General features: G+C 38.2%; 1 pseudogene; it reads left to right on the top strand.

Moving 5' to 3' along the window:
* The first annotated feature begins 419 nt into the window (after window positions 1–419).
* Window positions 420–24168, top strand: LOC109023801 (small ribosomal subunit protein eS19-like; annotated as a pseudogene).
* Window positions 24169–26521: the final 2353 nt, after the last annotated feature.

Here is a 26521-nt window from a genome sequence, read left to right as displayed (position 1 = left end):
TTCCACTCAATTTTGCTGTGAGACTAAACCTACTCTAAAAAAATAAAATCTATTTAAACAAAAAAACAGAGGGAAAACATAAAACAATTAATTAAGTGGTAGGCCTAAATTTAATCATATTCATAATTATATTAAACGTCACTGGGCAACTTAAAGTTTCAATTCCAACATGTAAGGAGCATGAAAATCATCACTTCTCATATTATAACAAGATAATCTGGGTAATCTGAAAATCAATGGCTTTTCTTGGACTCATCAGAAAACTTAAGTTTCAGGGAAAATCATCACCCTAAAATCTGGAGAAGCAAGTGAATCCTAAGTCACAGTTGAAATCTTACTACCTAAAGAAAAACTCGCAAGAGCTGTTAACTGATAGGAACACTTAAATGGAAATTTTGATGAATTTCTGGAGACCGGGTATGGACTACTATGAGGGTAAAAATGTCCTAAAGGCCTTTTTCTTAGGTATTTCCCCAGATTTCCATGGGCTTTACCTCCAGGAGCACTACCAAGTGATCACAGTGAAGATCCCAAAGAAATCCCCTCATGGCTCTGGCAGTTGGGGGTGGGAAAAGGTTAATCATTGTGAAATATGTTCAGAGCCCTCTCCTTAACAAAGTTCTACTTACAGGGGAAAAGACTTTTCCAGAGCTTTATCCTATCTGAGGAAAGGGCATTCCTTCTAACCCACCTCCCCTAAGGTGGGGAAAAATGTCAGTAAAGGTTATAGCTTCAAAGTAATAGAGCTGCAGCCATGGAAAGGAATTAGGGAATGAGCTATACTACTGGAAAACACTTTTAAGATCACATTCCAGAGACATGGGTGCACCAAAAGATTGAAATTTAATTATAAGATTACAAAATGCCATTTCTTCCTCACACCTCACCACCACACCAACAGGCCCTAGTAAAACAACTGTGACAGAGACACAAGATGTAGACTATATGTAAAGAGTCAAGGGAAGTTCTTAAGGAAGTCTAAAGACAATGGAGGAAACAAAATCAAGGACATTAGGGGAATTTGAAGCTTCTAGCATTTACAGCTACAACAAACATTAAACAGCTGAAATCCTAGTTAGATAAATATAAAACCTCACGCTAAAGGCCTATTACCTCAGTTCCTATTACTCAATGCATCATGTCTGGCTTTCAGACACACACACACACACACACACACACACACACACACACACAAATAATGCTAAAAGATAAAAAAAAACTTAGTCTGAAAAGGCAAATCAAGCATCAGAACAAGATATGACACAGATTTTGGAATTTTCAGACAAGGAATTTAAAATAACTATGATTAATATGTTAAGTACGCTAAGAGGAAAAGGAGACACCATGTAAACAGAAATGGATAATGTAAGCAGAAAGATGGAAACTCTAAGAAAGAATAAAAAGGAAATGCTAGAAATCAAAAACATTGTAACAGAAATAAAGAATGCCTTTGATGGTGTCATCAGTAGACTAGACATGATCAAGGAAAGAATTAGTGAGCTTGAAGATACATTGACAAAATTTCTCAGACTAAAACAAAGATAGAAAAGAGAATGAAAAAAAAACTCATTAACAGAAAATCCAACAACTATGAGACAACTGCAAAATGTGTCACATGTGCATAGTTGAAACGCCAGAGAATATATATATATATATATATATAGAGAGAGAGAGAGAGAGAGAGAGAGAAGGAGGTAGGAAAGAAGGAAGGAGCTGAAGGAACAAAGGCTAATAAAAACTGAGCATTTTCCAAAATTTATGACAGACAGCAAACCATAAGTCCAGGAAGTGCAGAGAACACCAAGCAGGATAAATATCAACACACACATACACACACATACCTACACTGTCATATTCAAACTGCAAAAACTAACAAAAACTAAAGGGAAACCTGAGAAGAATCCAAAGGATAAAAACTTTTTTTCCTGTACCGGAAGAAGGATAAGAATTACGATGGGCTTCTCATCGTAAACTATACAACAAAAAAGGGATGAAGTAAAATCTTTAAAGTCTTAAAAAACTACCATGTAGAATTCTATGTCCAGCAAAGTTATCCTTTAAAAGTGAAAGAGGAATAAAGACTTTCTCAGACAAACAAAAACTGAGGGAATTCGTTGCCAGCAGACCTCCCTAAAAGAAGTGTTAAAAGTAGTCTTTCAGGCAGAGGAAATTTTTTAGTTCGGAAACTTGGAACTACAGAAAGAAAAGAAGAGCATCGGTGAAGAAACAAATAAAGATAACATAGAATCTGTTACTTTTCTTTTTCTTAAAAGATAACTGTTTAAAGTAATAATAGTAACAATTTGTTAAGGTAATAATAGTAACAATTTGTTAAAGTAATAATAGTAACAATGTCTATAGCATATGGATAAGTGAAATGAATGACTGCAATATTACAAAGACTGAAAAGAGGAACTGAGCACACAGTTATAAGGCATCTGCATTACACGTGTTCTTTGAAAGTGAACTGATATTTATTAAAAATATATATTACAACCTCTGGGAAACTTTTTTTTAATTTCAAAAAAGTAGAATTGTTATGCTAAAACGGATTTTTTTTAAATAATATAAAATGATCAATTAAAACTGGGAGTGGGAGACCAAAAAAATGCAATAAATAAAAAATAGTTACATAGTACATATTAACTTATTTATATAAATAGCCATTTTTTTTTTTGAGACAGAGTCTTGCTCTGTTGCTCAAGCTGGAGTGCAATGGCACAATCTCAGCTCACTGTAACCTTCCCTCCTGGGTTCAAGTGATTCTCCTGTCTCAGCCTCCAGAATAGCTGGGATTATACGAGCACACGACCATGCCCAGAATAGCCACTTTAAATGGTAACAGTATAAAACACTGATTAAAAGACTACAATTGTTAAGGCAGATTTTTTAAAAAGGCCTAACTAGATATGTCTCTATGAAACCGACTAAAAATATAAAGACTCAAGAGAAAAGTAAAGGGATGGAGAAAGAACATCACAATAATACTAATCAAAGTAAGCTGAAGTAGTTGTATAACTTCAGACAAATGTGACTGACTTTAGAAGACGGAAAATTATCAGAGCTAAAGAGGATATTACACAATGAAAAAGGACTCAATTCTCCAAGAAGGCATAACAATCCTAAACATGTATGCACCTAACAATAATGTCAAAATATATGAAGCAAAAATGGATAGAGCAGCAAGAAGAAATGAAAAAAATCATTATTATAGTTGAAGACTTTAATATGCTTCTGTCAGTAACTGATAGGTCAAGCTGGCACAAATTTAATAAAGATACAGTTGGCCTGAAAAGCACTATCAATTAACTGGATCTAATTGATGTTTATAGAATACTCCATCCAACTACAGCAGAATACACATTCTTCTCAAGCTCACATGAACATTCACCAGGATAGGTCACATTTTTAGCCACCGAGTACACCTTAACATGTTAAGAGAATATAAATCATATGAAGCATGTTCTCAGACAACCATGGAATTAAAGGAGAAATCAGCAACAGAATGATAGCTGGAAAACACTCAAATATTTGGAAACTGAACAACATATTTCTAAATAACACATGACTTAAAGAAGAAATATCAAGAGAAATTTAGAATATTGAACTAAACGAAAGTAAAATACAATGTTTCAAACTTTGTGGGATAGAGTTACAGCAGTGCTAAGAAAGAAATCTGTAGCATTAAATGCCATTAAAAAGAAGAAAGATCTAAAATCAAAAACCTGTGTCCACCTTAAGAAACCAGAGAAAGAAGAACAATTAAAGTCTAAATGAAACAAAAGAAAATAAGTATAAAAATTTGAACATAAGTCAATGAAACTGAACATGAGAAAATAATAAGAGAAAATCAGTGAAAACAAAAGCTGGTTCTTTGAAAAGATTACTAAAGTTGACAAAACTATTGCCAGGCTAACAAAGAAAAACAGAGAGAAGACACAAATAACCAATATAAGAATAAAATAAGAATCACCATTACTAACCCCATGAATATTAAAAGTGTAATACATGAATATTATAAACAACTCTTATGCTCACAAATTTGATAGCTTAGATGAAACTGACAAATTCCTTGAAAGACTCAAACTCTCAAAACTCACATAAGAAACAGAGATTGCATATCTCTTATTCAAAATGCTTAAGACTAGAACTGTTTTAGATTTTGAATTTTTTCAGATTTCAGAATATTTGCACATACATAAGGAGATATCTTGGGGATGGTACCCAAGTCTAAACACAAAAGTAGTGTATGTTTCATGTACACATTGCCAGAAGGAAATTTTATACAATATTTTTAATAATTTTATGGATGAAACAAAGTTTTAACAGCACTTTTTAAATTTTTTAAAACTGCTTGTGAGTACAAAGGAAGTGTACATATTTATGATATGATATTTTGATACAGACATGCCATATGTAATAATCACATCAGGATAAATGGGGCACCCATCACCTCAAGAATTTATCTTTTCTTTGTATTACAAACAATCCAATTATACTCTTTTAGTTATTTTAAAATGTACAATAAATTATTGCTGACTGTAGTCACTCTGTTGTGCTATCAAATACTTGATCTTATTTATTCTAATTATAATTTTATATCAATTAACCATCTCCACTTCTCCCCCACCCCACTACCCTTCTCAGCTTCTAGTTACCATCATTCTACTTTCTATCTTATAGAGTTCATTTCTTATAAACTTTAGTTCCCACAAATTAGTGAGAACATGTGAAGTTTATCTTATTTCACTTAATGTAATAAACTGTAGTTCCATTCATATTGTTGCAAATTACAGAATTTTATTCTTTTTATGGCTGAATAGTACTTCATTGTGTACCACCACATTTTCTCTATCCATTCATCTGTTGATGAACACACATTACTTCCAAATCTTCACTATTGTGAATAGTGTTACAGTAAACTGAGAGTGCAGGTATTTTTTTCAATATACTGATTTCCTTTCTTTTGGGTATATACCTAGCAGTGAGATTTCTGGATCATATGGTAATTCTATTTTTAGTTTTTTGAGGAAGCTCCAAACTATTCCCCATGGTGGTTGTACTCATTTATATTCCTGCCAACAGTGTACAAATGTTCCATTTTCTCCATATTCTTGCCAGCATTGGTTGTTGCCTATCTTTTGGATAAGAGCCATTTTAACTGGGGTAAGATGATATCTCATTTTTTTTCAATTTGCATTTCTCTGATGCATAATGATGTTGGCACCTCTTCATATGCCTGTTGCCTTTTGTATGTTTTCTTTCGAGAAATGTCTATTCAGATCTTTTGCCCATTTTTAAATTGGATTATTAGATTTTTTTTTTCCTATAGAGTTGTTTGAGCTCCTTGTATATTCTGGTTATTAATCCTTTGTCAGATGGGTAGTTTGCAAATATTTTCTCCCATTCTGTAGGTCGTCTCATCTCATGAATGTTTTATTTTAGTAGTTTCATAGTTTGAGGTCTCAGATTTAGGTCTTTAATCCATTTTTATTTGATTTTTGTATATGACAAGAGATAGGGATCTAGTTTCATTCTTCTGCATATGGTTATCCAGTTTTCCCAGCATATCCAGTTTTCCCAGCACCATTTAGGGAAGAGACTATCCTTTCCCCAATGTATCTTCATGGCATCTTTGTTGAAAATGAGTTCATTGTAAAAATATAGATTTAGTTCTGAGACCTCTATTCTGTTCCATTTGTCTATGTGTCTGTTTTTATACCAGTACCATGCTCTTTGGTTACTATAGTTCTGCAGTATAATTTGAAGTCAGGTAATGGGATTCCTAGTTTTGTTCTTTCTGCTTAGGACATTTTGAGCTATTCTTGGTCTTTTGTGGCTTCATATAAATTTTAGGGTTATTTTTCTATTTCTGTGAAGCATGTTATTGGTATTTGGATGGGGATTGCATTTAATGTGTAGATCACTTTGGATAGTATGGATGTTTTAACAATATTCATTCTTCCAATCCATGAACATGGAATATATTTTCATTTTCTTGTGTCCTCTTCAATTTCTTCAATTACTTACATCAATGTTTTACGGTTTTAGTTTTTGTTTTTGTTTTTTTGAGATGGAATCTCACTCTGTCACCCGGGCTGGAGTGCAGTGGCGTAATCTCAGCTCACTGCAACCTCTGCCTCCCAGGTTCAAGTGATTCTCCTGCCTCAGCCTCCCGAGTAGCTGGGACTACAGGTGCCCGCCACCATGCCCGGCTAATTTTTTGTGTTTTTAGTAGAGACAGGGTTTCACTATGTTGGCCAGGCTGGTCTCAAACTCCTGACCTCATGATCCACCCGCCTTGGCCTCCCAAAGTTCTGGGATTACAGGCGTGAGCCACTGCACCCGGCCTGTTTTATAGTTTTCATTGTAGAGATTTCCTTTTTTTTTTTTTTTTTTTTTTGTTAATTCATGAGTATTTAATTTTATTTGTGGTGATTATAAATGGGACTCATTTCTTTATTTCTTTTTCACATTGTCCTCTGTTAGCATACAGAAATGCTACTGATTTAGGTATGTTGATTATGTGTCCTGCAACTTTACTAAATCTGTTTATCACTTCTAATAATTTTTTAGTGGTCTTCAGATTTTTCCAAATATAAGATCATATCATCTGCAAACAAGGATAATGTAACTTTTTCCTTTCCAATTTGGATGCCTTTTATTTCCTTCTCTTGTCTGATTGTGCTAGCAAGAACTTGCTGTACTATGTTGAATAACAGTGGTGAAAGTGAGCATCCTTTTCGTGTTCCAGATCTTAGAGGAAAGGCTTTCAGTTTTTCCCCATTCGGTATGATACTAGCTGTGGGCCTGTCACATATGGCTTTTATTGCGTTAAGGTATGTTCCTTCTAAACCCAGCTTTTTAACGGCTTTTTGCATGAAGTGATGTTAAATTTTATCAAATCTCTTCTCAGTATCCATTGAAATGATCATATGATTTTTGTCCTTCATTCAGTTGACATGATGTATTACCTTGATTGATTTGCATGTGTTGAACCATCCTCGCAGCCCTCTTCCCTCCCTTTTTCACATGTAGAAGAGTCTCTCCTCGTGGCTACCACTGCCCCATTTTCATGATGAGTACTACCTGACTACTGCTGATGTTCATTCAAGGCCCAGGGGCTTTTCAATCAGCTTATGGAGAAGGCTGCCAGGCCTGAGACTCTCCCTTCAGGGCAGTGGGCTCCCTTCTGGTTCAGGGCAGGTCCAGAAATGCTGTCCAAGAGCCAAAGCCTGGAATCAGGGACTTCAAGGGCCCACTTGTTGCTTTACCTCACTGTGGCTGAGCTGGTACCTAAGCTGCAAGACAAAGTTCCCTTTAGTCTTCCCTCTCCTTTTCTCAAGCAGAAATCCCTTCCTATAGCCACCACAGCTGGGAATATGCCCGGTCACATCTGAAGCACATCTCTGAATCTCACCAAAGGTCCACAGGGACTACTGCCTGGTACCACTACTGATTATTCAGGGCCCAAGGGCTGTTTCGTCAGCAGTGATGAATCCTGCCAGGATTGGGTCATTTCCTTCAAAGCAGTGGGTTCCCTTCTGGCCCAGGGTGTGTCTGGAAATGTCTACAAGCTAGGGCCTGGAATTGGGGATCTGATATGGTTAGGCTTTGTGTCCCTACCCAAACGTCATTTTGAATTTTAATCCCCAAGTGTCAAGGAAGAGATCTGGTGGGAGGTGATTAAATCACAAGGGTGGTGTCCCCCATGCTGTTCTCGTGATAATGAGTGAGTTCTCACGAGGTCTGGTGGTTTTATAAGTGTCTGACAGCTCCTCCTTTATGCATTCACTGTCTTTCTCCTGCCACCAGGTAAGATGTGCTTCTTCCCCTTCTGCTATGATTGCAAATATCCTGTGACCTCCCCAGCCATGTGGAACTGTGAATCAATTAAACCTCTTTTCTTTATAAATTACCCAGGCTTGGGAAGCTCTTTATAGTGGTGTGAGAATGGACTATTATAGGGTCTCAGCTCTCTCCCTAGTGCTCTATCTTAACGTGGCTGAGCTGGTATCCAAGTTGCAAGACAGTCCTCTTTACTCTTCCCTCTCCTCTCCTCTAGCAAAGGAAGGAGTCTCCCCTGGAGCTGCAAGCTGTATTGCCTGGGGTTGGGTGAGGAGTGACAAAAGCACTCCCTTGGTCACTCCAACTGGTGTCTCACTGAGTCATGTGCCCCCAGAATCCACTGGCTACATGCCCAGCATAGCACTGGGACTTGCCCAGGAATTGTAGTGCTTTTGGCCTGGACTGCCTTTCAAGTTTATTTGGAGCCACAGAGCACTTTAGCCCCTTTTAGTCAGAATTCAGTTTCCAGCTGCTGGGATCAGCAAGTCTCTTCTAGATAGGGCTGGTCTAAATGCTCACTCTGTGGGTGCTAGCTGAATTCTGCCTAAAATTGCTTTTCACTGTGACAAGGCAGCATGGAGTTCTAAAGCAAAATCCCACAATCACTATGGTCTTCCTTCCCCAAGCGCACAGATTCTCCATGCCATGTGGCAACTGTTGAGGGAATGGGGAAGGGGTGGTGGCAGCAATTCAAGACTATCTTTCCTACCCTCTTATGCCTTTTTAATGATATGAAGTTAAAACCAGGCACTGTTCCCTTTAGTCTTGAGTTTCCTGAGGTTCAAATTGCAATATTTTATTGAGGATTTTTGCATCTGTGTTCACAAGAGGTGTCAGTGTATATTTTTCTTGTAATGTCTTTATCTGGTTTTGGTATCAGGATAATACTAGCCTCACAAACGAGTTAGGAAGTTTCGCTGTCCTCAGATTTTCTGGAAGATATTGTAAAGCATTGGCATTATTTCTTCCTTCATGTTTGGTAGAATTCACAAGTGAAAACATCTGGGCCTGGTGCTTTCTATTTTGTACAGTATTAATTGTTGATTCCATTTCTTTAATGATATACATTTATGTGAATTAGCTATTTCTTATTGTGCAAATTTTACTAGATTGTGTATTTTATGTAATTATTTTTTAGATTGTGTCTTTTAAGAAATTAGTCAATTCAATCCAAGTTAGCAACCTCATGGGTATAGAATCTCCAAACTTTTTTATTCCTTTCTTTACAACCTGCCGTGGCAGTTTTTCCTTCTCTATCTCATTTAATGTGGACCATGACTTTCCATAAAGGTCCAAGAGCAATACAGCAGTGTACTAGAATTATCTCCAAGGGTGCTTGCCATATGTTAAATTCTGTATCATGGACGGTACCTTCTTATTAAAAAACATATAATCACTCCCGCTATTAGTTTTCCCCAGCACATGCCTAGATGATTCAGGCTTGAACGTAATCCTAGTATTGGTCTAGTGGTCAGAAGGAGAATTGAGGGCAAATTCTGAAGAGAATCAACACTTTATTGCTACCTGTCTAATAGTCTTCAAGAAAGGGAGACTCTATATTTTTGCAATGGAGAGTTGGTGCCACTTCTGCAAGCCCAGAGAGCACAAAAGGATTATTAATGCTCAAGTATATCTACCCAGATAACCTTCTATCAAGTCTTACAGTCTCACTCCTTCTCTATCAGGGAATTATCTTTAGCATAGGAAACTTGGCTAGACTGAGAATTCACCTGTCTTTGAAGTACTGCCACTCCTAGAAATTAGGTCCTGGGCCTGATCTTCAGCTGTATCTGTCCTCCACTAGCGAGAAACGAGGTCACTTTGAAGGCTACCTAAGCAGCCCCCTAACTCTCACATTTTGCTTTAAATTGGTGTCAGATGGTCAGGTGCAGTGGCTCATGCCTGTAATCCCAGCACTTTGGGAGGCTGAGGTGGGCAGATCACCTGAAGTCAGCAGTTCGAGACCAGCCTGGCCAACATGGAGAAACCCCGTCTCTACTGAAAATACAAAATTAACTGGGCATGGTGGCACATGCCTGTAATCCCAGCTACTCGGGAGGCTGAGGCAGGAGAATCGCTTGAACCCAGGAGGAAGAGGTTGTGGTGAGCCAAGATGTCGCCATTGCACTCTAGCCTGGGCAACAAAAGCGAAACTCCATCTCAAAAATAAATAAAATAAAATTAAAATAAAATAAAATAAAATAAAATAAAATGGTGGCAGATTTCCTGAGCCTATAATTTTCTCTTTTCAAAATATTCTGCTACAACCACCAAATTTTCCAGTTCTTGTAATTATTCTCTTCTATGTTCCAAATGCCATAGATATTTTACAAACCTATGCAACCTCTTTCATAATATCCTATCCTAGTTCACTACAAGTGAATGTCTCAGCAGTTGTCCTCTACTGCATACCACAACAGGCTATCAAAACTGCTAATGAGGTACTCTGTCATACATCCAGAAAGTGATCCAAATTGGGAATCCCATTCCTAGAGTCTGCTTCCTGGAAGCACTTCTGGAAATGACTGCATTAGATTGAGTTCCCCAGACACAGGGCCTGAGGCAGGGTTTGTAAAGCATGTGATTTGAGAGAGTGCTTTTCAGGAAATTATTCCTATATAGGGAGAGAAGGAAATATAACAGGAAAGGATAAAGAGCCAAGTAAGGCTGTGTTTTCTGGTAAAGGCTAGCTACAGCTTAATCCAGAGGGGAGGCTCAGAAGCATAAACCACACCACAGTGTTGACCCTTCTTGAGGCAAGGAATCCGGCAGTAGTCCCATATTAGTCATTCACTGTCTGAGGACCATTCCCAGAGGAGATATAACTTCCCAGGGGTGGTGGTTCTCATTAGAAGATGGCAATTCTCTGAAACATTTGACATTGTTAGCAGTTGACACACAGCATCTAGAGGTGTGGGTGCACTGGCTTGCTAAATGGGGATCTGGGTAAGACATTATTATATTACAAGTGGTGAAAGGAGAGTCTTTTCTATACTCAGTGCTATGAAAACTGGATATCCAGTTGACGCAAAAAATATTGAATTACCTTCATGCCATATTAAAACTTTAATTCCAAGCATTGTAAATATATATATTAAAGGTTGTCACACAATAACATCCCCAGAAAAAAGTATGCTATCTTCATATTCTTAGAACAGTATAACATTTCTTGACCATCACATGAAAAAAGCATTATCCTTAAAGAACATGATTGTTTAAATTAATTACTTTTGCACATTTAAGGACATCATTAAGAGAATGAAAAGGCAAACCACAGAAGGGGAGAAGATACAGGCATTATAGATATCTGACAAAAGATTGATCAGAGTATATGACATTCCTACAAAGTAATGAGAAAAAGACTAACAACTTTATTTTTACAATTATTTTTGCAAAAGATATGGACATGCTCTTCATAAGAGGATATGGCTGTCAAACATATGAAAGAGCACTCAGGATCATTAATCAAGAACATCTGAAACCACTATGTATCCATCTGAGTGACTAAAATTAAAAAGACTAATGATAATAAGTGCTGACTGGGATGTGGAGAAACTGGAACTCTCCTCCACTGCTACTGAGAGGATAAATTGTGACTATTTGAAAAACCATTTAGCTATATATACTACAAGAGTATACACACTCAATGACATAGAAATTTCATTCATAGGTAAAATACTTAAGAGAAATGTGTACATATGCAGACAAAAGAGCATGTGCAAGAATGTTCATAGCAATGTTATTTGTAATAGCTGAAAACTGGAAACCAAAATGCCCCTGAAGAGTAAAATAGGTAAGTATATTTATATCATGAAATTTTATACAGTAATAAAAATAAACAAATTACTGCCACATACAACAGTATAAATTAATCTCACAGAAAATAAAATCAAACATATAATTTCATTTATATGAAGTGTAAGTTGTTACCTCTGAGGGAACAAGAGAGGATCATTATTAGGAACAGGCATGAGAGGATCGGCTGGGTGTTGGTAATGTTATGTTTCTTCCTAATCATTTTGCAAAAATTAAACAAGCAGCACAATGGGGATTTATGCCTCTACCTGCATGCATTTTATATTTTAATATAAAATACAATTTTAAAACAAAATATAAAGGACTTGCAATTAATAAATCATGATTTTCTGAGTTAGCCCAGGAACAACCTTTAAACAGCCTTTAAAAAAATATGTATCAGGTCTCATGCTAAAATCCATATTAATTATAGTTGGATAATTCTTTGTACTTTACAAAGTCTTTTCATATATTATCTTTTTATTGATGTAATGTAATGGTAAATCAGTATTAGAACATTTCTGAAGTGAAGGGAAACCAGAGCCCAGCTATGCCCACACAAAATCTGTGTGAAGTTATCTCACATTTGAGAGGGAAAACTGCAAGAGAAGTAAAATGCTGCTAACTTTTTTTAATCCCTCAAGCATATCCAGGGAAGTCCAATTTTATTTTTCTCACCCCTTCATCATATGTTTCCCACAATATTTTTCCCTTTCTCTCTTTTTCTCTCTCTTCCTTTTCCCCTCCTCTGAGATTCCCTCCTTCTTTTCTTCCATTTTCTTCCTTCTTCAGTCTCCTCTACAGTAGTTTCATGGAGATAGTAGAGACAGTGGTGAAGATATCACCATTAAGGCTATTCGTGGGGAGAATGGTTTATTCTTCTGTTATTTTCCATTTCAAACACTAGTGTTAATTCTTTATCTGTCTAAATTTTCTCAAAAGAAATATGGTAGAGCACATGATATAGGTAGTTAACTGTCCACCAAAAATTCACGGTCTCCCATCCACAGTGTAGAGATTCTTTGAAAAGTGACTGCCCAGCTAAGGACTACGTTTTCCGGTCTTCTCTGCAACTAGGTAAGACCATATAAATTGAGTTCTAGCCTATGAACTCAAGATTTCCACTCATGCCATGGAAATGTTACATGCCATGTCCAGTTCTGGTCCATAAAATTCTTTTCTCTGGCTTATTTTCCCTAGTAGGAAATCCCTGTTGGGAAAACCTTGGTGCATCCATACACTGAAATTAGCAAGACCTCTATCAACCTAGATTTCTAAATGACTGTGTGGAGGAAAGCTACTGCTCACATTTTCCCCTGCCTACCCCTGGTATATGGACAAGAAATAAACTTGTATTATATTTGAACCTATATACTTTGGGGTCTATTTGTTAAAGCAATTGGCCCTGATGCAAAGTCTTTTTGGAAACTTTAGTAAAGCTCACTGGATTTTTTTTTCCAAATCCTAGGTTTAACAGACCATAAAATTTCTGTGACTATCCCTGTACATAGGGGAGACTAATTTTTCCACCCCATGGAATGTCATTGAAAACATTCTTCCTCAAATAGTTTGTTCTATGAAACAGGGAACAGAGCAGTTTTGTATCATATCTATTCTGCCAATGAGTCAAAGAAAAGGCCAGGGAAAATGTCAATTAATTCTTGTAGCCTAAAAAAAGAAGAGATGTCACATCTTTTCTCTTTAATTCTACATCAGTATCTTTACCAAGGCCTGTGTGAAATGGCTTATAATAAACCATGAGAGTCTCTGAACAGAGTGCAATAACCAAAAATGATGATGGGGCTTAGCAACATTTCATTCAGAAATACAGTGGTTTCCTGAAAACCCCAGCTTCAGAATTTTGTGGTTCGGAAACCAAAGACAAGGCTTGTTTTGTAAGAATGCCTTGTTTTTAAAACAAAAAGAAATACTGAGTAGTTTATTGAGTGTCCCACTACCCAAGCCTCCTGCTTTGTAAAACAATGCCAAGGAATTCCAGTGGTCTGGTGCACATGTGTCTTGGCAGGTGCTTTATGCTTACGGGCACATGAGACTTTGTCAGATTGGACCAAATTGCTCTAGTCATAACCTTGGAAAATCATCCCAGGGACATCTTAACTCCATCCCCAGAACATCTGGGAATATCTTGAAAAATTAATAATGAATCATGGGGCAGAAATTTGATAAGTACTTATGACATGGGCATTAATGTCAAATGATTTTTATCATGACTAATTTTACTATAATAAATACTAAGGGAACAAGAAGTGATTTAGGCCATTATTTTAGGCCATCACTTACATGGGCCAGGGTACCCAAAGTGTAAACCTTTAATGAATATAGTAGTTTGTTGTGATGCCACTAAGATGTAAAGTGTCACTTATCTCCATGTGACTCCATTTGGCATTCCAACAGTTCCACTGTTTATAGTTCAGAGCTATCTAATCATGTTGTGGGGTACATTCCATAGCTCCCTCTGACAGAATAATTCCAGTGTGTCATTTCATAGGAATACTGAACTAGACCCTAACTTGGCTAACAGTTGGGTACTCCAAATTCCCAACGGATTGTTTTTGATGGGAATCTGGCCCCAAATACTCTGAAATGCTCACGCTTAACCTCTACAACTAACCCAAGAACTATCTATCCCAGATTTTGTGTTTGGTCCAGTAGGTCGTCCTGGGCTGACAAATGTAAAAATACTCTGATGAAGAAAAATGGATTTGATCAAAATTCAGGACTACAACTTCAGGCTAATGATCATCACCAAAAGGCTTGTTCTTGTGCCTCAGGGCCACTACACCTCCATGACTGTAGAGATTGCCAGGGTCCACAGAAAGGACTTCATACACGATCTTTATATACATAAACACACACACACACACACACACACACACACACTTCTCTGAAATGCCTGTAGTACTGAAGTCACAAACTTCAACTGTCTTAAAAACAGACTACATCTCTCTCCACTAGAATTTTTAGAGGTATGAACAAATGACAGTTTCAACATATAAAGTCCCTTTATGACATATTTTAAATTAAGCATAGATTTCTCATCTTATGAAGGTAACATATGTTTATTATAAATCTAGAAAATATGAGTAAGCAAAGAGATAAATTCATAATTGTACAACCTATAGATGACAGCTATTAATATTTTTGATGTTTATTCTTCTAGCTCTTCATTATTCAACATTGTAGCCACTACCCATATGAGGCTATTGAGCCCTTGAAACAAGCTTTTTTTTTTTTTTTTTTTTTTGATGGAGTCTCACTCTGTAGCCAAGGCTGGAGTGCAGTGGCACAATCTCGGCTCACTGCAACCTCCACCTCCTGGATTCAAGTGATTCTCCTGCCTCAGCCTCCCGAGTAGCTGGGTTTACAGGCTCACACCACCATGCCTGGCTAATTTTTGTATTTTTGGTAGAGATGAGGTTTCGCCATGTTGGCCAAGCTGGTCTCGAACTCCTGAACTCAGGTGATCTGCTCACCTCAGCCTCCCAAAGTGCTGGAATAACAGGCATGAACCACCACGCCTGGCCAAAATGCAGCTATTTTGAGTTGAAATGTACTCTAATGGTAAAATATTGACTGGGTTTCAAAAACTGTACCAAGAGGCCTGGCACAGTGGAAGAAAAAGAAGTCTATTTCTTTCTGGGTTTTCCAAAAGGTTTTCAAAATATGTGACAATATTTGTCCTTCACCCAAAATAGAAAGATGAAAGAACAATAAATATCATTTGCCACAGTGGTTATTACTAAAATATGGATTGGAGCGTCAATACAATTAATGGAATTGGCTTAGAACTTAAAAGCACAGTATAAATGCCCCTACTGTCCAGCTTTACTCAAGAGATCACACTCTACTTCAGTAAAATACGTAATATTCTGAGTTTAACCCCAGAAATTGGATGCTGTTTAACTGTGCTCTGTAAACATTTTATGAAAGTAAACCACATGCATTGGTGGTATTCAGAACATTTTAAATGTGGGCAGAAATAAAATCCTAGAACCTTCATTGGTATTACATCCGTTTTTAAGACAGTAAATAGAAGTACCTATAAACAGCCCCTCTTTTAAATATTCCTGGCTTTAAATCCAGTACTGTTGTTTTCTATTTTTCATTGAAATTTTTTGTTGTACCATGTGAAATGTAGGTCAAGTTGTTGGTAAGTGCTGGATAAAAATCTGTTTATACCAAAAGTAAATAGTAAAATCCTCCCAGCCTACACAGTTTAAAAATATAACTCCTGCCACTGTGCTATTCAGGGTATCCCCAATAAATTTAATTTTGAAGAATTCTTAACATAGACCTCTCTGGATGCTAGACTTTAGTCATAGCCACATAATATTCTTTTAAGGCAAAATTTATAAGAATTAAAATTCACAAGGCCTTTTATTCCTGGGGATCAATGATGAGAAGCACAATTACAATCTTATTCAGGTTGCTATGCTTTGTGTTCAGTAAAGTCATAGAAAGAACCAACATGCAACTAGGGGCAAGAAGTATGCTATGGACTTAATATGTGTGTTACCCCAAAATTCATATGTTGAAGTCCTAATCCCCAATGTGATGGAATAGATGTGGAGCCTTTGGAGGGGGGCAGTAATTAGGTTTAGATAAGGTCCTGAAGTTGGAGCCCCCATAATGAGATTGATGCCCTTGTACAGAGAAAGAGACCAGAGGCCTCTCTCTCTCCACCATGAGGACACAGCAAGAAGGCAGCCATCTGCAAACCAGGAAGAGAACCCTCACCAGAAATCAAACCCTGCTGGCACCTTGACCTTGGACTTCCAGCCTCCAGAACTGTGAAGAACAAATGTATGTTGTTTAAGTCACCCAGTGCATAGTATTTTGTTATAGCAGCCCTAGAAGATCTTAATTCACAAGGTGAAACTCCAGCACTGAAGGCAAGTCAGGCACCATAAAAGCCACCACCAACTTCATGTGGAATTCCCCTAGTTCACATTAGAACCTATCAACATATATTGCTTTCTTAGCAGTGATTTTTGAACACTAGCTTACAAAAAAGCCTCAATGTTATAGCAGTAGCAGAGAATGTGGAAGTAGTATAAAATTTAAGTTCTTTGAAATCCACAGATGAAACATTCAGCCCTTCTTCTGCTTGACTTGGGCCAATGTGCCAGCTACTCTTAAAGTATCTGGAGCAGTGGGCAGTGAGGAGAGACAAAAAGATCTTGACTTTATGAAGCCTGTTGAAAGATGTAAAAACAAACAAAAAAAACCTACGTACATGTGGATTTCATATATGTATATACAGTCGTGCACTGCATAATGACATTTTGGTCAATGATACACCACATATACAATGGTAGTCCCACAAGATTACAATGGAGTTGAAAAATTCCTATTGCCCAGTGACTTTGCAGCCATCTCTGAGTCATAGCACAATGCATTACTCACATGTTTGTGGTGAGGCTGGTGTAAACAAATCTACTGTGCTTTCAGTCCTTTGAAAGTATAGCACATACAATTATGTATAGTATATAATAATGACAATAAGTGACTATGCTCCTGGCTTATGTATTTACTATACTATACCTTTTATTGGTATTTTACCATGTGCATCATCTACTTATGAAAAAATATTAACTGTAAAACAGCTTCATGCAGGTCGTTCAGGAGGTACTCCAGAAGGTATTGTTCTCATAGGGAATGACAGCTCCATGCATGGTATTACTCCTGAAGACCTTCCAGTGGCACAAAATGTGGAGGTGGGAGACAGCGATATTGATGATCCTGACCCTATGTAAGCCTAGGCTGATGGTTGTGTGTGGTCTTAGTTTTTAACAAAACAAAAGAAAAACTAAGGTAAAAAATTTAAATAGAAGAAAACATATGGAACAGAAACATAAAGAAAGAAAATACTTTTATATAGCTGTGCACTATGAGTTTTAAGCTAAGTGTTATTATAAAATCATCAAAAGTTTAAAAAATTAAAAACTTTATAGAGTAAAATACTTACAGTAAGCTAAGGTTAATTTATTCTCAAAGAAAGAAAAATATCTTTTAGAAATTTAGTGTAGCCTAAGTGTACAGTGTTTATAAAGTCTACAGTAGTGAACAGTAGTGTCCTAGGCCTTCACATTCACTCAATACTCATTCACTGACTCACCCAGAGCAACTTCCAGTCCTGCAAGCCGTTCACAGTAAATATCCCATACAGATATACCACTTCTTACTTTTTTTTTTTTTTAAGATGAAGTCTTGCTCTTGTCCCCCAGACTGGAGTGCAATGGGATGATCTTGGCTAACTGCAACCTCTGCTTCCCGGGTTCAAGCTATTCTCCTGTCTCAGCCTCCCGAGTAGCTGGGATTACAGGCGCCTGCCACCACGCTCTGCTAATTTTTGTATTTTTAGTAGAGATGGGGTTTCAACATGTTGGCCAGGCTGGTCTTGAACTTCTGACATCAGGTGATCCACCCGCCTTGGACTCCCAAAGTGCTGGGATTACCGGCATGAGCCACCACCCCCAACCCACTTCTTATCTTTTATACTGTATTTTTACTGAACCTTTTCTATGTTTGGCTACGTTTAGATACACCAATATTTCCCATTGTGTTCAATTGCCTACAATTCAGTACAGAAACATGCTGTATAGGTTTGAAGCCTAGGAGCAATAGGCTATACCATATAACCTTGGTCATAGTAGGCTATACCATATAACCTTGGTCATAGTGGGCTATACCGTCTAGGTTTGTGAAAGTACACTCTATAATGTTCACACAACAATGAAATCACTGAAGGATGTATTTCTCAGAAAGTATCCCCATCGTTATCATTAAGTAACACATACAAATCTAGGTTTGTTTGAAGATAACTTTTGCTAATTTAACCCTCAAATATAATGTTTTTATACAATGTCCAAGCATATAGGTATGGTCATTTTGGAAATGGGAATAAATTACGTGATTATCAAGAATTCCTCCAATATAGCAACATAATAACTATCACAGCACTTGCTTAAATGATTGTCATATGTGACCATTATAGTTTGTGAAATAGAATCGGTGAAGTGCTGAGTGTGGTAGGAGGGTGTTCTAAAGTAACTCTAGATCCTAGAGCAGTCCATCTTCTGGGTGAAGTCACCTAGCTTACAGTAATCTCGACCTGAATCAAACGATGCTTATCTGGCAATACTCTTTTGGTATTCCATGAAGGAAAGTGTCACTGAAAGTAAAGCACCCACTGCCATGAGACAAACCAGTGCTTCAACCACAATGGAAGAGAATAAAAATCCATCAAGGAAAAAGACGTGATGCCTACTAAGAAGGCATGAATCTAAAGTTTACAGATGTACAAGGTGTGCTCTGAGCAAGGTGACCCTTCTTACTCTCCAACCATTCAGTTCTAACACATGCTAAAACTGCAACTGTATTCCTGTTGCGAGTAGGACCTATGTTGTTAAATGACAACAGTTTTCCACAAGGACTCACCTGGGTCTGGTTCTAGTTCTGGCTCCACCCAGACTAGATCATCTCAAGTTTTCCATGAAAATGTTGCCAGTGCTTAGAAAATAGGTAGCATAATAGTGAGGCTATAAAGAAGGAAAAGTCAAAAGCATTCCCAGTTGCAGTATATCTTCCCAGGGTTTGTCTAGGTTATGAGCCAAATGAATTGGAGGCCTCTAATTCAGAGAACAGGAAATGAAGAGAGTTTGTTCCCCTAATAAAAATAGTATCAAATCCTTCCAGTGCATATTTTAAAAATAAATATTTTGCTTGCTTATGGTGATTTAAGTGCCCTTCACTATATTCTTTTGGAACAACCCTTACCGTGAGCTAAGCCACCTTTGCACCAATAAACCTCAGTGCTCTGGCACACTGTGTGTTCTCAGGGTTTCAGTATGGGTGGCCAGGGAGCAATGCATCACTGGGTTCAAACCAGGGTAGGATCTACTAGCAGTGATTGGAGCCCCAATATTGGAGGTCACATTCTTTCAGGTTAGAAATGCTGTAGGCAAATCCCAAGGGGAGGGGCATCAAAGAATTACCCAGTGGGGGTTGATGCTTCTGAAACTCCCCATTCTCCACCAGTACAGTATAAAAGGAGTGAAGCCAAACCTTGAGGTAATATATCGGGGATCTGAAATATAAGCGCACAAATCTAGGTTCCCTGACCGTCAGCACTCTCAGAGCCACAAAGCAAGGTCTCACTGAATTCCAGCATTCCTTGGATACCTTCTATGAGCCAGGGTATGTGCTGAAGAGAGAGAAAAACAAATGAAGAGTGATGGGGTGGGTCCCTAGCCACAAGAAGCTCACCACCTAAAAGATTTTCTCACGTTTTTGTTTAACAGTTTTATAGTTTTTAGTACTGACATTTAGATCTATGACCTATTTGGGGTTAAATTCTGTTTATGATGTGATGTAAGGGTCAAGGTTCACTTCTTTGTACACAACTAGCCAATTGCTTCAGTGCCATTTGTTGAAAAGATCATCCTTTTTGCATTGGATTGCCTTGATACCTTTTCTTAAATCAATTGTATATGCATGAGTCTATTTCTAGACTTTTTATTCTGTTCCATTGATTTATTTTTTTAATTTATAAAGAAAAGAGGTTTAATTGACTGACAGTTCCTACATGGCTGGGGAGGCCTCAGGAAACTTTCAGTCATGGCGGAAGGGGAAGCAGGCTCGTCTTACATGGCAGCAGGCAAGAGAGAGCATGTGAAGGAGAAACTGTCAAACCCTCAGATCTCATGAGAACTCACTCACTATCATGAGAACAGCATGGCGGAAACCACCCTCAAAATCAAATTACCTTCCATCATTTCCCTCCCTTGACACATGAGGATTATGGGGATTACAATTTGAGATGAGATTTGGGTGGGGACACAGAGCCAAACCATACCATTCTGCCCCGGCCCCTCCCAAATATCACATTCTTTTTACTCTTCAAAACCAATCATGCCTTCCCAACATTTCCCCCAACGTCTTAACTCATTCCAATGTTAACCCAGAAGTCCAAGTCCAAAGTCTCATATGAGACAAGGCAAGTTCCTTCTGCCTAGGAGCCTGTAAAATAAAAAGCAAGTTAGTCACTTCTAAGACACAATGAGGTTACAGGCATTGGATAAATGTTCCCATTCCAAATAGTATATATGAGCCAAAACGAAGGGGCTACAGGCCCCGCGCAAGTCTGAAATCCAGAAGGGCAGTCATTAATCTTTTGTTGTTGTTGTTGGAAGACAGAGTCTCAATTTATTTTTTTTATCTTTACATCAAGACTACACCATCTCAGTTACCGTAGCTTTAGCATAAGTCGTGAAATTAGGCTGTGTAAGTCTTCCAATTTTGTTCATCTTTTTCTAAATTGTTGTTTTTTTCTAGATCCTTTGCATTTTCACATAAAGTTTATAATGAGCTTATCAAAAAAAATTCTACTGGTATTTTGACTAGGTTTGAGTTGAATTTATGTCAATGGGGGAAAATTAACATCCTAATATTGACCATTTCTATTTGTGAACATACAGAATTACTTTTCAGCTCCTATACCTGTGTCTTCCATCTTTCTAAGTATTTTTCTGGGGCTTTTAAAGCACAGTATCTCTAATAGACTCTGCTGTATAACATGCAGTATTCAGGAAATAAATGATGTGTAATAAATGTCTAAATAAATAATACTACTCAAGAAGTGGTGTGAAAATGTATTATGTTTTATAACAAGTAACAGAAAACTAAGGCTGTTTTGTGCTGATATGCTTTTTTACTAAGAGACTTTTTTTCAACTGATATGCTGTAAAGTCTTTATGTGTTTCTTCTCTTTAAATTACATAAATAATTCGTCTAGTTTCACTTTTACTTGAAGGATATTCACATTCACTTTCAGTCTTTCAGTCCCTAAAAGGGTAGATCCCCTGCTTTAACATAAACTGTTGGCAAAATTTGATCCCTGAATAGTAGAAAATGGTGAAAACCTCAAGACTCCACATCTTGATTCTTCCTAATGGATACAAGGAAAAAGTATCTCTCTTTGGATGCACCTAAGTATGACATATGGCTAGAATTTATATTCAACAATCTGTGTAACATAGACCCAAAGAGTCAGAAAGGATACCCGCCATAACTTACCCGTAGAGCAATTTGTTGCAAACCAGCTAAAACTAAACCCTGTTAATAGACATCAGGACAGGTTTCCCTGTGCAAGCTCAAGTGCCTCATAGGAAAAGGCTGAACTTCTGTGAAATTTTAATAGATACGAAGTTGCTTCAACTGCCCACCCTTCCACTTTCTGAATTCCTAGTAGCCTCAGGCAGTTCCTGCTTCCCAGAGACCATCCTTGGAGTACCATCTCCCCACCCCCAGAACTGTTCATGCTTCCAGTATTTCACTCCAACAAAACCTAGAATTATAGGCTTTCTGTGCTGAGAAGGATCTTAGAAACCATCTATTCCAATCCTCTTGTTTTACAAGCAGGAAAACAGGCCTAGGAGCATAAAATAATAAGCAAAGTCATATACCATATCATGCTAATGCAGAAATTATAGTAGAACTCAAGCTCTCCATCATTTGCTGACTTCAAGAGCTGTCACAGAATACGGCATCACAGAAATTAGTTTTAGGTACTAATCATCCTGGGATAGCTCTATTTTTTCTTTCTAATTACAGAATTAATACACAAAAAATTATATTTTATAATTTTTAAATAATGTAAATTATGTAAAAGTTACTTTTGGTCCTACAGTACCTTACTCCCCTCTCCTGATGTACTTTTATTCTCAGATTGGTGTGTATCTTTCTCCCTGTGCATTTATATATAGATAACTTTTTTTGCACAAGCAAACATTTGATTTAGCCATTTCTGTGAATATTTAGACATAAGGCACTAGCACCTCAGAAACTAATGCCAAATAGATTACATTCTTAAAGTAGTGAACACTCTGGCGGTCACCGATATCTGGTTTTTAAATTTTTATTTATTTATTTATTTATTTATTTATTTATTTATTTATTTATTTATTTTGAGACAGAGTTTCACTCTTGTCACCCAAGCAATTCTTCCACCTCAGCCTCCTGAGTAGCTGGAATTATAGGCGCCCACCACCACGCCTGGCTAATTTTTGTATTTTTTGGTAGAGACGGGGTTTCGCCATGTTGGCCAGGCTGGTCTCGAGGTCCCAACCTCAGGTGATCAGCCCACCTCAAACTCCCAAAGTGCTGGGTTACAGGCGTGAGCCACCGTGCCCAGCTAAATTGTTTTTTTATTATTATTTTTAGATGACAAATAAAAATTGTATATATTTGTGAGGTATAATGTGATGTTTTAATATTATGTGTACATTGCAAAATGATTAAATCAAGCTAATTAACATATTCATCACCTCACTTTTTTTGGTGAAAACATTTAAGATCTACTCTCTTAGCAATTTTTGAGTATATGATACATTATTAACTATAATTAGCGTGCCACATACACTTTTAAGAATTCTAATAAAATTTTGCTTTAATTTCTGCATATAATTTTGTTTTTGAGGTGTTGTATTAGTCTATTCTCACGCTGCTATAAAGACATACCCGAGTATGTGTAAATTATAAATTACCTGAGTATGGGTAATTTATAAAGGAAGGAGCTTTAATGGACTCACAGTTCCACTAGGTTGGGGAGGCCTCATAATCATGGCAGAAGGCAAATGAGGAGCAAAGGCACACCTTACATGGCAGCAGCCAAGAGAGTGTGCAGGGGAACTGCGCTTTATAAAACCATCTGATCCCTTTCCCCTGGCTGGCAGCACGGAGGCTGCACAATGCCTGGGGAATTACTGTAAAGAACATGAACTGGCTGGGCGCAGTGGCTCATGCCTGTAATCTCAGCACTTTGGGAGGCCAAGGCGGGCGGATCACGAGGTCAGGAGATCGAGACCATCCTGGCTAATATGGTGAAACCTCGTCTCTACTAAAAATACAAAAAATTAGCCAGGTGTGGTGGCGGGCACCTGTAGTCCCAGCCACTTGGAGGCTGAGGCAGGAGAACGGCATGAACCCGGGAGGCGGAGCTTGCAGTGAGCCTAGATCGCACCACTGCACTCCAGCCTGGGCGACAGAGCAAGACTCCGTCTCAAAAAAAAAAAAAAAAGAACATGAACCAGCAGGAGTTCATTAGAGCTCTGGCAGTCATTCTCAAAAAGTCCAGGAAGCTGAAAGTCCCTGGATGGGTGGACACCGTCAAGCTGGCCAAGCACAAAGAGCTTCCTCCCTGTGATGAAAACTGGTTCTACACATGAGCTGCTTCCACAGCACAGCACCGGTACCTACAGGTGGTGCTGGGGTTAACTCCATGACCAAGATCTATGGGGGACATCGGAGTAAAAGCATCATGCCCAGCCACTTCAGCCGAGGCTCCAAGAGAATGGCCCGCTGGGTCCTCCAAGCCCAGGAGGGGCTGAAAATGGTGGAAAAGGACCAAGATGGGGGCTGCAAACTGACACCTCAGGGACGAGAGATCTGGACAGAATCACCAGACAGGTGGCAGCTGCCAACAAGAAGAACAAGAAGCATTAGAACAGCACACGAAAAATTCACCCCCATGATTCAATTACCTCCCATGACACGTGGGAATTATGGGAGCTACAATTCAAGATGAGATTTGAGTGGGGACAGAGCCACACCATATCAGATGTTTTTAATCAAAAAATGTTGCTGAGCCTCATGGCTCAAGCCTGTAATCCCAGCACTTTGGGAGGCCGACGCGGGCAGATTACTTGAGGTCAGGAGTTTGAGACCAGCCTGGCCAACATGGTGAAACCCTGTCTCTACTAAAAATAAAAAAATTAGTCTGGTATGATGGCGAGTGCCTGTAATTCCAACTACTTGGGAGGCTGAGGCAAGAGAATAGCTTGAACCCAGGAGGCAGAGGTTGCAGTGAGCTGAGATCGTGCCACTGCACTCCAGCCTGGGTGACAGAGAGACTCAGTCTCAAAAAAAATAAAAAAAGTTATAACTACCTATTGTTGGTAAATTCAGTTTGCCTGTCTGTTTGGTGGCTTGCCATACTGGAAATCTGCCCCATATACCAAAGTGTGCCAGATGATCTGTTATCCACTCAGCACTATATCTTCCTCTTTCTATGCCCTGCTCAGCATCACAAGGGAGAAGCTCAGAAATGCATTTCCCAGAATCCCTTATAACTATGGTTCTAAGTTAAATTTTGTTCTTGAAAAGAACTCCCTCAAGACTCAGATGGCAATAGAGAAGTTATTTTTCTCCAGCAGTTATTGCAGACATGTGGGCAAATGGAAGAAGATGGGAGCCTATAGCAGTTACTGAGAAAGCTCCTGAAAATCACCTGCTGCCCAACTTGTAAAACGCCTCATGAAGAGCAAGGATATGAATGAAAGACTATTTGAAAGACAGAAATTCCAAAGCTTTTTCTGGACACAGTTTTAATTCCTGGATCAAGTGGGGCTGTCATCACCGATGTCCCATTGTCCAGTTGTCCCTCCCAATCCCTCTTTAGATTCTCTTTTCCTAAAGTTTGTTTTGATTCAATGTCCTTTCAGTTCATCTTGAGGCAGCACTGTAAATCCCATTCTGGTATTTTCTTAGGGATATTGCTGAGGGTGCTGTTTCCTATATAAAGAAACATTGAGAAATTTCTTTCAGAAATAATTGCTGAAGGAAATATTTGCAGAGATAAGAGACTGGTGGATTAATCAATTAACAAATCACTTTGGTTGGTAGGAAAATCAGAGTTAAACTTTTGCTCAATTTTCAGAAACTGTGTAGGTTTCAATGGCTCACGTGTACAGCATCTTCCTGGGTTTTTACCTTCTATATAAATTTGTTCTTTTTCTGCCCACATTTTTAGATTTATTTATACCTCCCCATTTCATTATGTATACACTGGTATTTTTCCTAACTTTCCTAATTAAATATATATTTTAAAAATAAGTTTAAAAAAAAACGCATGTACAACTGGGCATGGTGGCTGACACCTATAATCCCAGCACATTGGGAGGTCATGGTGGTGGGATGGGATGGCTTGAGTCCAGGAGTTCGAGACCGGCATGGGCAACATGGCACAACCTCTTATCTACAATGTGTGCAAAAGTTAGCTGGGTGTGGTGGCATGCACCTTTCTTCCCAGCTACTTGGGAGGCTGAGGTGGGAGGATCAACTGAGCGCCCAGAAGGTTGAGGTTGCAGTGAGCCAAAATCATACCACTGCACTCCAGCACAGGCAAGAGAGTGAGAGCCTGTCTCAAAAATACATAAATAAATAAACAAACAAATAATACATGTAGCTCAAGTTTTCTCAGACCTCATCAGCATGCAGGTGCAAGGGATGATTTGAACAGCAGCTAAAAGGTTACTGGTTTATATTCCCATTTTTTAATAAAAGTCCTTGGGTTCCTATAAAATATGCCTTCTCTACCCCCCAACCAAATGTTTCTGGAAGTCCTCAGTGGGTGTTTCACATGCACACCCATCTGTTTTATCAGGCATCACCATGGTAGCTGAACTTCATAGACATGTATTTCTTCCCTCAAGTAACAGTCCTCAAGTAACAGTCCTAGATGAGCACTCAGGTCAGCAGGACAACTCATCTCTTTGTGGTTATTCAGGATCCTAAGCTGATGCCACTCTGTCATTTTCATCATGTGACTTCCAAGGTTGCCCTGAATGTCAACATCCAAATCAACGGAAGACAGTAAAACTTTTTTTTTTAATTTAAAGGCATAGAAAAACGTGTGAGAAATTTTTATGAATCAGACCTGTACTTGGAATACATCATTTATGCTCACAAACCATTGGAGAGAACTTAGTCATATGACCACATGCAACTGCAAGGGAAGCTGGGAAATATAGTGTGCCCATATATCACGAAGAAGAGAAGGGATTCTGGTAGATAGCTA

This window comes from Gorilla gorilla, chromosome 19 (assembly GCF_029281585.2).
Source record: "Gorilla gorilla gorilla isolate KB3781 chromosome 19, NHGRI_mGorGor1-v2.1_pri, whole genome shotgun sequence".
Lineage (NCBI taxonomy): Eukaryota > Metazoa > Chordata > Mammalia > Primates > Hominidae > Gorilla > Gorilla gorilla.
Note: the sequence above shows the minus strand (reverse complement) of the source record. Positions and strands in the feature narration are given on the sequence as shown.